The following is an 11,965-nucleotide window of genomic DNA, read 5'->3' as shown; positions in this document are numbered from 1 at the left end:
CCCCCTGATACCAGAGAGGAGGACTTGACGCTCCCAGAAGGCCTCACTTCAGACACCGGCACCTCGTCCCCGGCCTCCTCATCAGAGGAAGAGATGTTATCCCTGAGGACTTGGTACCGGTTAGGGCTATCTACCAGAGGGGAGTCCGTAGATCCTTCCGCTGGTGCCTGGACACGGCTGAGGGGGACTGAAATATCCCACTCTAAAGAAGGGAAATCTTTCTCCTTCCTCCTCTTTCCCCTCTTTTTTCTGGCACCCGATTTTCTCTTATTCTTTAGCCACTCTTTGCTCTCCTCATCCATACTCTCTCCTGGAGAGGAGGTAGCAGTGATGGCCCTTTTCTCCTCCTCCTCTCTATCCAGTCTCCTGGCCTCCTCCTCCAGCTCACCATCGCTCAGGTCCTCAGCAGAATCCACCATCTCAGGGTCAGGTAAAGCTACATCAGCTGCCACCTGAGGAGCCCTTTCCCTTTGGCGTGCCTCTAAACGCCTCAGCCTAGAAGGTGTCATTCTTTTCCTCCTTGGACCAGTAGTCTCCCCGCCTCCGCCGGTACCCTCCCCAGTGGAGTCAGCATCTCTGCTAACTCCAGCTGGAGATTCCACCACATTGGCAAAAGAGACCGGACATCGGCTGAAGGGGTGACCGAGGTCCCCACACAGGTGACAACGAATGTCCCCACAGGTTGCAACGAGATGTCCTAACCCTCCACACAACGCGCACTTCTGGACCTTACATTGTGCGCTGAAGTGTGTCGGGTCACCGCACCTATGGCAGACCTTCAGCTGTCCCTGGTAGAAAACCAGGATCCTGTCCCTCCCCAGAAAAGTGGAGGAGGGAATGTGGGTGACAGAATTACCTGAAACCTTCAACTTGACCATGAAGGTCCAGGCCCCTGACCAGATACCGAATTCATCCCTGTTCTTCTGGGGAATGCTGACCACCTCTCCATAACGCCCAATCCAGGTCATGATGTCTATGCAAGAAAGAGATTCGTTACACGTTAATACCGTCACTTTCTTGATGTTATTCTGGTGAGAAATTGCCTGGACAGAAAAATCTCGCCACTCGGGTGCCATCTTTGCCAGCTCGTACCGAGACCAAAAGAGCTCAAGCCCTTCATCCCGGACGAAGCTGACATCGAAAAATGGGGTACCATGAGGATGTATCAGGGCAAAGATGTCACCTGCCCTGAAATCCATCTTGAGGAGGAGCTCTACCACCTTTGTCCTGTTTGGACAAGTATCATTGCCCCTCCACCTAAGACGGACCACATTCCTCCTGGGGACCTCAGACCCGGCTGTGGGGAGTGACCATGACTCCTCTCCTCTCCTTTGTTCTCGGAAGGCCCCGAGGCCGTGCATCTCTATCCAAAAGGACAGTTCTACCTCTCTACCCTCTACAGTGATAGATTTATCCCTCCTCCGCAAGGCCTCCAGAAAGCACCTCTGAAGGTCACTATGCCCAGAATCAGAAGGTGCAGGATTCCCATGAGGCCCACTTGCCCCGGCAGCAACACTGGCATAACTCCTAGCGGGCGCCGCTGCCGGGGGTTCAGATGGACCAACATCACTCTCCACAGAAGCCCCCCCTCTCGCACTCACATCCCCTCCATCCATCCTGTCATCATCCTCCCTAACTCCCTCTCCCCCATTCACACCTCCATTCAGTCCTGGACCAGACCCCACAGACAGATCCCCCATATGTACATTATTTACAGATGTGACCTCAGCTTTATCGGGTGCTCCTGACCAGTCTTGCCCCGCCCCAATAACAGACTCTGACTGGTCAGGAACCCCCTCTGCTTCACCGGCCACAGGAAAGTCCTTTGGGGCTGGAGGCCGTCCAGATGCAAGAACAGTCTCTGAAATATAGTCCACTGAACCTCCAGTCCTCATGGGTTTGAGAACAGTGATATTTTACATAGCCTTAGCGGCCGCCATCGCCAGTCCAGCCCTGGCCGGTTTAATTATCCCTGTCGAGGTGCCACCTGCCCCAACCGCAGATGAGGTTCCCCCTCGAGAAGCCTCTGCAGGTGACACCCCGACAGCAGAAACCACACCGGCCGCAGACCCCACCGTGGAGCCTGCATTACCACCGTGCGCCCCATGGCACTGCTTATCTCCGCCCTCGTTCCTCATCTCCGGCACCGGGACCAAAGCTTTACCACTGCCCGCCTTGCCCTGGCCCAGTGCCGAAGAAAAGCAGCCTCCCGCTGGGTTGCGGACCTCACCAGACATGTCCGGCTTCACAGCTGAAAACGCCCCGACACTCTTACCGCTACTACAAGTTGAAACAGTGTCACATGACTTTCCCGTAGGAACCTCCATACTCTGCCCACTGCTCTTCCCCTGCACAGAACCCACCGCAGGGCCCTGGCTAGGTGGAGCTGGGGAAAGGGGGACATAAGAAAATGACCCCTTTTCGTATCACTTTTTTTCTTTCTCCTCCTCCTCTCCTCCTCATTCGGTACAGGGTCTTCTCCGAACGTGAACCGCTCCAGCCGTACCGGAGACTCCATCTCTCTGATAACCGCCATCAGTCTCCCCCCGGAGTCACTGCTCTCCTCCTCCGAGCTGCTCCGGGGTCCTGGCGCTGAGGCTGGTGGTTCTTGTCCGGGGCAGATCCCGCTCTGAGACCCCTGCGATGTCTCCTGGGTGTTAATGGGGTCACCATCCTCCTCAGCCATGGGGTCCTTTAACCCCTTCATCTCCTCAAACCTCTCCTGATTAAGGAGCTTCTCCATGAAGGGGCCGCCGTTGCTTTGAATGTCCATATTCTTTTTCTCCATGATGTTAATCTCTGACTTGATCTTAGTAATGTCCTTATTAGCTTCCGTGCGCTTATTTCCGGTGGCGGTGTTTGCCCGCACTCGAGCGCATCTCAGCTCTGCACGAAACCTGCTGAGCTCTGTGCCATTAGTTTTAAATGCTTGCAGAAAATAAGGGATTCTGGAGGTAAAGTCACTCACAGGCTCCTGGGGTCTCCGCACCCCCCAATCCTTCACATCCATGTCTTCACAGGGAGGGGGGGCAGGAGAAACATTACTGCTTCCCCCACCAGATCTCCTTACCCCCTCCGAACAGGCCGGTCGCTGTGCGCCCTCCGTCCCCGCCGGCCTACTCCGGGAACCAGAGGCCTGGGACTTGCTTTCCTCCTGCATCCCAGAAACCTACCCCCCCCCCCCCCCCCCCCACTATATACAGGACAGGAGAAGTGGTACTGTGCAGTTTCTATATACAGGACAGGAGAAGTGGTACTGTGCAGTGTCTATATACAGGACAGGAGAAGTGGTACTGTGCAGTGTCTATATATAGGACAGGAGAAGTGGTACTGTGCAGTGTCTATATACAGGACAGGAGAAGTGGTACTGTGCAGTTTCTATATACAGGACAGGAGAAGTGGTACTGTGCAGTGTCTATATACAAGACAGGAGAAGTGGTACTGTGCAGTGTCTATATACAGGACAGGAGAAGTGGTACTGTGCAGTGTCTATATACAGGACAGGAGAAGTGGTACTGTGCAGTGTCTATATACAGGACAGGAGAAGTGGTACTGTGCAGTGTCTATATACAGGACAGGAGAAGTGGTACTGTGCAGTGTCTATATACAGGACAGGAGAAGTGGTACTGTGCAGTTTCTATATACAGGACAGGAGAAGTGGTACTGTGCAGTGTCTATATACAAGACAGGAGAAGTGGTACTGTGCAGTGTCTATATACAGGACAGGAGAAGTGGTACTGTGCAGTGTCTATATACAGGACAGGAGAAGTGGTACTGTGCAGTGTCTATATACAGGACAGGAGAAGTGGTACTGTGCAGTGTCTATATACAGGACAGGAGAAGTGGTACTGTGCAGTGTCTATACACAGGACAGGAGAAGTGGTACTGTGCAGTGTCTATAGGTTAGGAGTGAGATCAGATGCTGATGATTACTTCCCATAGACCACTGTCATGTTACGTGGGCACTTGTGCCCTGATCCGCTGCAGAACTCTTTGTATGGAGCCCCCTTTGTGATGCCCATCTCTGCCAGCAGCATCCTTGGCACGAAGAACAATCTCATTATCTACAAAGATGCCCGTGGTCACTGACGTCTCGCTCCCTCGCAGATTCCTTCATTACTGATATAAGTCTCAGAGATTGTATAATTATCAGAACCCGAAATGGGCACAACTGGCACAACTGGCACCACTTCACTCCTGTCTTCTAATGTTCGGTGCCAGCAAACCTAATAATGCAGGCGTCCATTACTGATCTGTGTACTCTCTATGCCAGTGTTTCCCAACCAGAGCACCTCCAGCTGTTGCCCGGACAGCCGTTGGCACTGCCCTATGCCGTCATTGGCACCATTTCACACAATCATGAGAATGATGTGGCCTATAGTCTGAGAACGTCCTAAATGTTCCAACGTTGTATATGTCATCGTACCTCAGTGATGTCATCGTACCTCAGTGATGTCATCGCACCCCAGTGATGTCATCGTACCTCAATGATGTCATTGTACCCCAGTGATGTAATCGCACCCCAGTGATGTCATCATACCTCAGTGATGTCATTGCACCCCAGTGATGTCATTGCACCACAATGATGTCATCGTACCCCAGTGATGTCATCGTACCTCAGTGATGTCATCGTACCTCAATGATGTCATCGTACCCCAGTGATGTAATCACACCCCAGTGATGTCATCATACCTCAGTGATGTCATCGTACCCCAGTGATGTCATTGCACCACAATGATGTCATCGTACCCCAGTGATGTCATCGTACCACAGTGATGTCATTGCACCCCAGTGATGTCATCGTACCCCAGTGATGTCATTGCACCACAATGATGTCATCGTACCCCAGTGATGTCATCGTACCACAGTGATGTCATCACACCCCAGTGATGTCATCGTACCACAGTGATGTCATCGCACCCCAGTGATGTCATCGTACCCCAGTGATGTCATTGCACCACAATGATGTCATCGTACCCCAGTGATGCCATCGTACCACTGTGATGTCATCGCACCCCAGTGATGTCATCGCACCCCAGTGATGTCATTGCACCTCAGTGATGTCATCGCACCCCAGTGATGTCATCGCACCTCAGTGATGTCATCGTACCCCAGTGATGTAATCACACTCCAGTGATGTCATTGTACCCCAGTGATGTCATCACACCTCAGTGATGTCATCGCACACCAGTGATATCATCGTACCCCAGTGATGTTATCATACCCCAGTGATGTCATCATACCTCAGTGATGTCATCGCACCCAAGTGATGTCATCGCACCCCAGTGATGTAATCGTACCCCAGTGATGTCATCGTACCCCAGTGATGTCATCGCACCTCAGTGATGTCATCGTACCCCAGTGATGTCATCGCACCTCAGTGATGTCATCGCACCTCAGTGATGTCATCGCACCCCAGTGATGTCAGTTATGATTGAAGTTATGGGGGAAGATTTATCAAAACCTGTCCAGAGGAAAAGTTGACCAGTTGCCCATAGCAACCAATCAGATCGCTTCTTTCATTTTGCAGAGGCCTTGTTAAAAATGAAAGAAGGGATCTGATTGGTTGCTATGGGCAACTGGACAACTTTTCTACTGGACTGGTTTTGATAAATCTCCCCATGGAGTTTAAATAAAATCAACCCCTAATATTACAATACAACAATATGGCCGCCATTTTTGGTACAATATATATGTACAGTATTTATGAGGTAAGTGTAGGGTCTGGTTTCCTCCCGCACATGGTGCTGTATCTGGCCGCTCTGTGTGTACAGGGACATGTGTTCCCTTGGCATGAGGAAGAGTTTTCCAGCATCTTTTACCCCTCAGGGCTCAGGGCAGCTGTCACCTCTCCCGCTACTCAGACACCCCTCCTCCGCTGTCACCGGGGTCACAGGTCATGGGAGTCAGCAACACCTTCCATTCATCCTGGAATAATAACACGGCGGAGAGGAAGAGAGATCACAACAACATGGAGAAATCATATATAGATATGAGATAGATAGATAGATATGAGATAGATAGATATGAGATAGATAGATATGAGATAGATAGATATGAGATAGACAGATAGATAGATATGAGATAGATAGATATGAGATAGATAGATATGAGATAGATAGATATGAGATAGATAGATATAATATAGATAGATATGAGATAGATAGATAGATAGATATGAGATAGATAGATATGAGATAGATAGATATGAGATAGATAGATATGAGATAGATAGATATGAGATAGATAGATAGATATGAGATAGATATAGATAGATATGAGATAGATAGATATGAGATAGATAGATAGATAGATATGAGATAGATAGATATGAGATAGATAGAAGATAGATAGATAGATAGATAGATATGAGATAGATAGATAGATAGATATGAGATAGATAGATAGATATGAGATATAGATAGATAGATAGAGAGATAGATAGGAGATAGATAGATATGAGATAGATAGATAGATATGAGATAGATAGATAGATATGAGATAGATAGATATGAGATAGATATGAGATAGATAGATATGAGAAAGATAGAAGATAGATAGATAGATATGAGATAGATAGATAGATATGAGATGGATAGATATGAGAGATAAATGTGAGATAGATAGATAGATATGAGATAGATAGATATGAGATGGATAGATATGAGAGATAGATGTGAGATAGATAGATAGAGAGATAGATAGGAGATAGATAGATATGAGAGATAGATGTGAAATAGATAGATATGAGATAGATAGATATGAGATAGATAGATGTGAGATAGATAGATAGATGTGAGATAGATAGATATGAGATAGATAGATATGAGATAGATAGATGTGAGATAGATAGATAGATGTGAGATAGATGATAGATATGAGATAGATAGGAGATAGATAGATGTGAGATATAGATAGATATGAGATAGATAGATATGAGATAGATAGATATGAGATAGATAGATATGAGAGATAGATAGATAGGAGATAGATAGATAGATAGATAGATATGAGATAGATAGATAGATAGATATGAGATAGATAGATAGATAGATAGATAGATAGATAGATATGAGATAGATAGATATGAGATAGATAGATAGATATGAGATAGATAGATAGATATGAGATAGATAGATAGATAGATATGAGATAGATAGATAGGAGATAGATAGATAGATATGAGATAGATAGATAGGAGATAGATAGATAGGAGATAGATAGATAAATAGGAGATCATGAGTATCTAAGCATATAATGTATGATACTGTCTCCAGAGTACCTGTATCTAAGACTTTCATGTGTCATACTATCTGCTGTCCCTTAGCCTGTCATGTGTGATACCATCTGCTGTTGTATCTAAGCCTGTCATGTGTGATACCATCTGCTGTTGTATCTAAGCCTGTCATGTGTGATACCATCTGCTGTTGTATCTAAGCCTGTCATGTGTGATACCATCTGCTGTTGTATCTAAGCCTGTCATGTGTGATACCATCTGCTGTTGTATCTAAGCCTGTCATGTGTGATACCATCTGCTGTTGTATCTAAGCCTGTCATGTGTGATACCATCTGCTGTTGTATCTAAGCCTGTCATGTGTGATACCATCTGCTGTTGTATCTAAGCCTGTCATGTGTGATACCATCTGCTGTTGTATCTAAGCCTGTCATGTGTGATACCATCTGCTGTTGTATCTAAGCCTGTCATGTGTGATACCATCTGCTGTTGTATCTAAGCCTGTCATGTGTGATACTGTCCGCTGAGTTGCTGGTATTCCTCTGTAGAGTTGTGGGTTTCTCCTCATGTTTCGGGTGGAGCAGGAGGATCGGCTGGAGTTTCGGTGAACTTTCGGTGCCTCCAGCCGTCTGCCCGGGCACGCTGCCACCTCTGCGTTCGATAGCGAGATCTCCCCGGGGTGGCAGTCGTCTTGTTTACATCGAGATCCGGCAATAACAGCTCTGACATTACCTGGAGTTGCATCACTCACAGCGCAGGACCTGGCGACATTAAACAAGCCGAACATGTGTACAGCCGGCAACTGAGAGGCAGCAAGTGCCTGACAGCCAGCGCTGGCGGATGGGCCACAACAGCCCCGGCTGGCACCGCACCATTACTACATCAACCTCTTAAAGGGGAACTCTGCCCCTAGACATCTTAACCTCTATCCAAAGGATAAGATGTCTGATTGCGGGGGGTCCTGACGCTGGGGACCTCCAAGATCTCTGTGCGGCACCTGGTGTCTGCTTAGAACGCTTGGAGTGGGCGGCGGGGGTGGTGACGTGAAGCCATGCCCTCTAAATGCAAGTGTGACGTCACGACCCCCGCCTCCCGCGCCAAGCATTCGAAACAAAATGGGGAGGAGTACCCCTTTAAGGACGCAGTCATTGGTTTTCCTTTGTACCCTTGTAGCTTTAACTTTTTTCTTTTTGCCATCGCCATTTGAGGGCTTTATTTTTATTTATTTAAAATTTTTTTAGTAATAGTTGCATTTTTTACACATAAATTTTAATTATTGTTTATTAACCCTTTTTTTCTAGAAAAACCCCACCCAACAATTCTTCCTGTGTTTTTTTTTACATAACCTGTAAATTCGTCGTGTCAGTGCGATTACAATGATACGTAATTTATAGAGTTGTTTTTCCTCTTTTACTGCATTTTCACAATAAAAATGCTTGATTTAGTTTTTTTGTTGCCTAATTTAGGCAGTGGGGGGGGGGGGGGGGGCTTGTATTGTGCCGGACAAGCTCCGCTAATTTAGGGTACAAACAACTTTATGGTGACTTTTTGGTTCTATTTTTTGGGAGGCGGGATGAGAGGTAAAAGAAAAAATAAAATAAATAAAATAAAAAAATGACTTTAGTTTCTCTTTCCATGATGTTCATCGTGCGGGATAAATAAATACATTTTAGGTTTTATAATTTGGCGATTACAGATGTGGTTGTACCAGTTTTGTCTACAAACACATTACACAATTCTATACATTATTATTGCAGCGTTTTTTGATTCTGGCCGGGCATAAAAGGTGAACAGAGATGGCAGACAAACTATCGGCACCCCACTACTGCATTGCAGGGCGCCAATGGGGCAACAGTCCTCCTGACTAACCCCTTAGATACCACATTGTACAAAACCACTTCAAGGGCATAGAAAATAGAGCAGATTCCTTCCAAAAAAAAAAAAAAAAAAAAAAAGAGCGCCACATCTGTGCTCAGGTTGTGTATGCTATTGCAGCTCAGTTCCAATAAAGTGAATGAAGTCAAGATGTAATACCACATACAACCTGAGGACAGGGGTAGAGCTGTTTTTGAAAGAAATTAGCTCTGTTTTGTATTCAGGGCTGGGGTCTGAGTTCTCTTTTGATCCCAGCCATTGTAGCAGAGTGGCCTTCGTATGTTGCTGCTGATGGCGCAGGGTTATCAAATGTAAAACATTTAGCATTAAAGGGGTACTCCGGCGCTTAGACATCTTATCCCCTATCCAAATGATAGGGGATAAGATGCCTGATCACGGGGGTCTTGCCGCTGGGGACCCCCGTGATCTTGCACGCCGCACCCCGTTAAAATCAGTCCCTGGAGCGTGTTCGCTCTGGGTCTGATTACTGTCGATCACGAGGCCGGATTGTTGTGACATCACGGATCAACCCCCTCAATGCAAGCCTATGGGAGTGGGCGTGACAGATTGCATTGAGGGGGCGGAGCGTGACGTCACACGGGACGGAGCCGTGACGTCACCATGCTCCAGCCCCGTGATCGACAGTAATCAGACCTGGAGCGAACACGCTCCGGGGACTGATTTTAACGGGGTGCGGCGTGCAAGATCACGGGGGTCCCCATCGGCAAGACCCCCGTGATCAGGCATCTTATCCCCTATCCTTTGGATAGGGGGATAAGATGTCTAAGCGCCGGAGAACCCCTTTAAAAGGGGTATTCTAGCACTAGGGTGAAAATGAACATGGTGCTCGGCCCTATTTATATTAAATTAAAAAAAAGCAATACTTACCCGTTTCTGATTCCCCGCAGCTCCAGTTCGGCTCTTCTTCCTGCTTCCGAGAAAATCGCTCAGTGCAGGATCTGCCCCACTCAACCAATCACTGGCCAAGGCGGGACACAGCTGCGGCCACTGATTGGCTGGTCAGGCAGGTCCTGCACTAAGCGCTTGTCTCAGAAGCAAGAGAAGATTGTGGGATCAGACAGAACCGAATAGGAGCTGCGGGGAACTAAGGTAAGGTAAGTATGGTCTTTTTTTTTTTTTTCATTTTTTAAAGGGACCCAGCATAATGTAAATTTTTATGCTAGTGTTGGAATACCCCTTTAACTTCCTCTCGCCTAAAACCTATTCAACTCAATGCAGGAAGGCTTAAAGGGCCATACCTCCCCTCTTTACCCATGATTCAAAAATTCCCCACGAAAGTCACCGATTCTCTCAGAGCGCCTTCACATCACCATTTGCCCAAACACGGCATATGCATATAAAGGTTTTGATTCCTCAAGAGGGTGCCTCCAGCTGTTGCAAGACTACAACTCCCAGCATGCCCGGACAGCCAAAGGCTGTCCAGGCATGCTGGTAATTGTAGTCTTGCAACAGCTGGAAGAACCCTAATTGGAAAACACTGGCATATATGATGGCCATTGATCGATGTTTGGCCATCAGCTATCTCACCCTATCCCTCCGCATATATATATGCACGCTCAGCTTAGTGGAGTGTTCATGTGTTCCGAGGATGCTGAGAGTTGTAGTTTTGCACCAGCTGGAGGCACCCTAGTTGGGAAACACTGGCATATCCGATAGCCATCGACAAGACGATGTTTGGCCAACCGCTGTCCCTCCCTACACATGCACGCTCGGCTTAGTGGAGTGTTCATATGTTCCGGGCCTGCTGGGAGTTGTAGTTTGGCAACAGCCGGAGGCACCCTGGATTGGAAACACTAATTCATGCAAACAATTGTAGATTGGGGAATATGAACGGGCACATATGGCCGTTATGTTGATGGGGGCACTTATGTTATACATTGTTTATGCAGCTTTTTTTTCCCTTCATTCTCTCATTGTTCTGTGGACAGCAGTGAAGGGGTTACGATGTTCAGCGATACAGTCTCTGCTGTCAGCTGAAATCTCGTCCCCCCCCCCCTCACTTCCCATCTGCCACGTGACCCTCCGCAGGGTTCACCCGGGTCAGGCGGGCAGCAGCTGGAAGAGGGCAGAGGAGATGCAAGATGGAGTAAGGGTCTATTATAATCGTAAGTGGCGCCCACTTAGTGGCAGCACAATATGCTAGACGGACTACAACCCCCATATACTTGTATTCTAATACATAGACTAAAAGGGGCATTCGGTCCTCACCCAAACTAACGTATTTTTCACCGTATAAGAAGCACTTTTTCTGGGGGGGGGGGGGGGGGGGGGGGGGGGGGGAGTTGGTGCGTCTTATATGGCGAATACACACCTATCGCAGCGGTCCCTGCGGCCATCAATGGCCGGGACCCGCGGCTAATACAGGACATCACCGATCGCGGTGATGCCCTGTATTAACCCTTCAGACGCGGCGATCAAAGCTGACCACCGCGTCTGAAGCGAAAGTGACACTAACCCGGCTGCTCAGTCGGGCTGTTCGGGACCACCGCGGTGAAATCACGGCGTCACGAACAGCTTACAGGACACCGGGAGGGATCTTACCTGCCTCCTCGGTGTCTGCTCCTTGCCGGGATCCCCTGCATGGCCGGCGCTCTCCTTCTACGTCATTGCGCACACGCCGTCCCGTCATCCAATAGGAGCGGCGTGCGTAGCGACGTGATGACGGCGAAGGAGAGCGAGGATACCGGGGAAGAAGACATCCGGAGCGTCGGGGATGCAGCGATGGAGGGGGGCGACATCCAGGGCAGCGGTGACGGGTCCAAAGTGGCGGGGACAGGTGATTACTACCTCCTATCCAGTGGTCTTCAACCTGCGGACCTCCAGATGTTGCAAAAC

Source organism: Hyla sarda, chromosome 11, assembly GCF_029499605.1.
Source record: "Hyla sarda isolate aHylSar1 chromosome 11, aHylSar1.hap1, whole genome shotgun sequence".
Classification (NCBI taxonomy): domain Eukaryota; kingdom Metazoa; phylum Chordata; class Amphibia; order Anura; family Hylidae; genus Hyla; species Hyla sarda.
The sequence above is the reverse complement of the archived record's forward strand: the minus strand, read 5'-3'. Positions refer to the sequence as shown.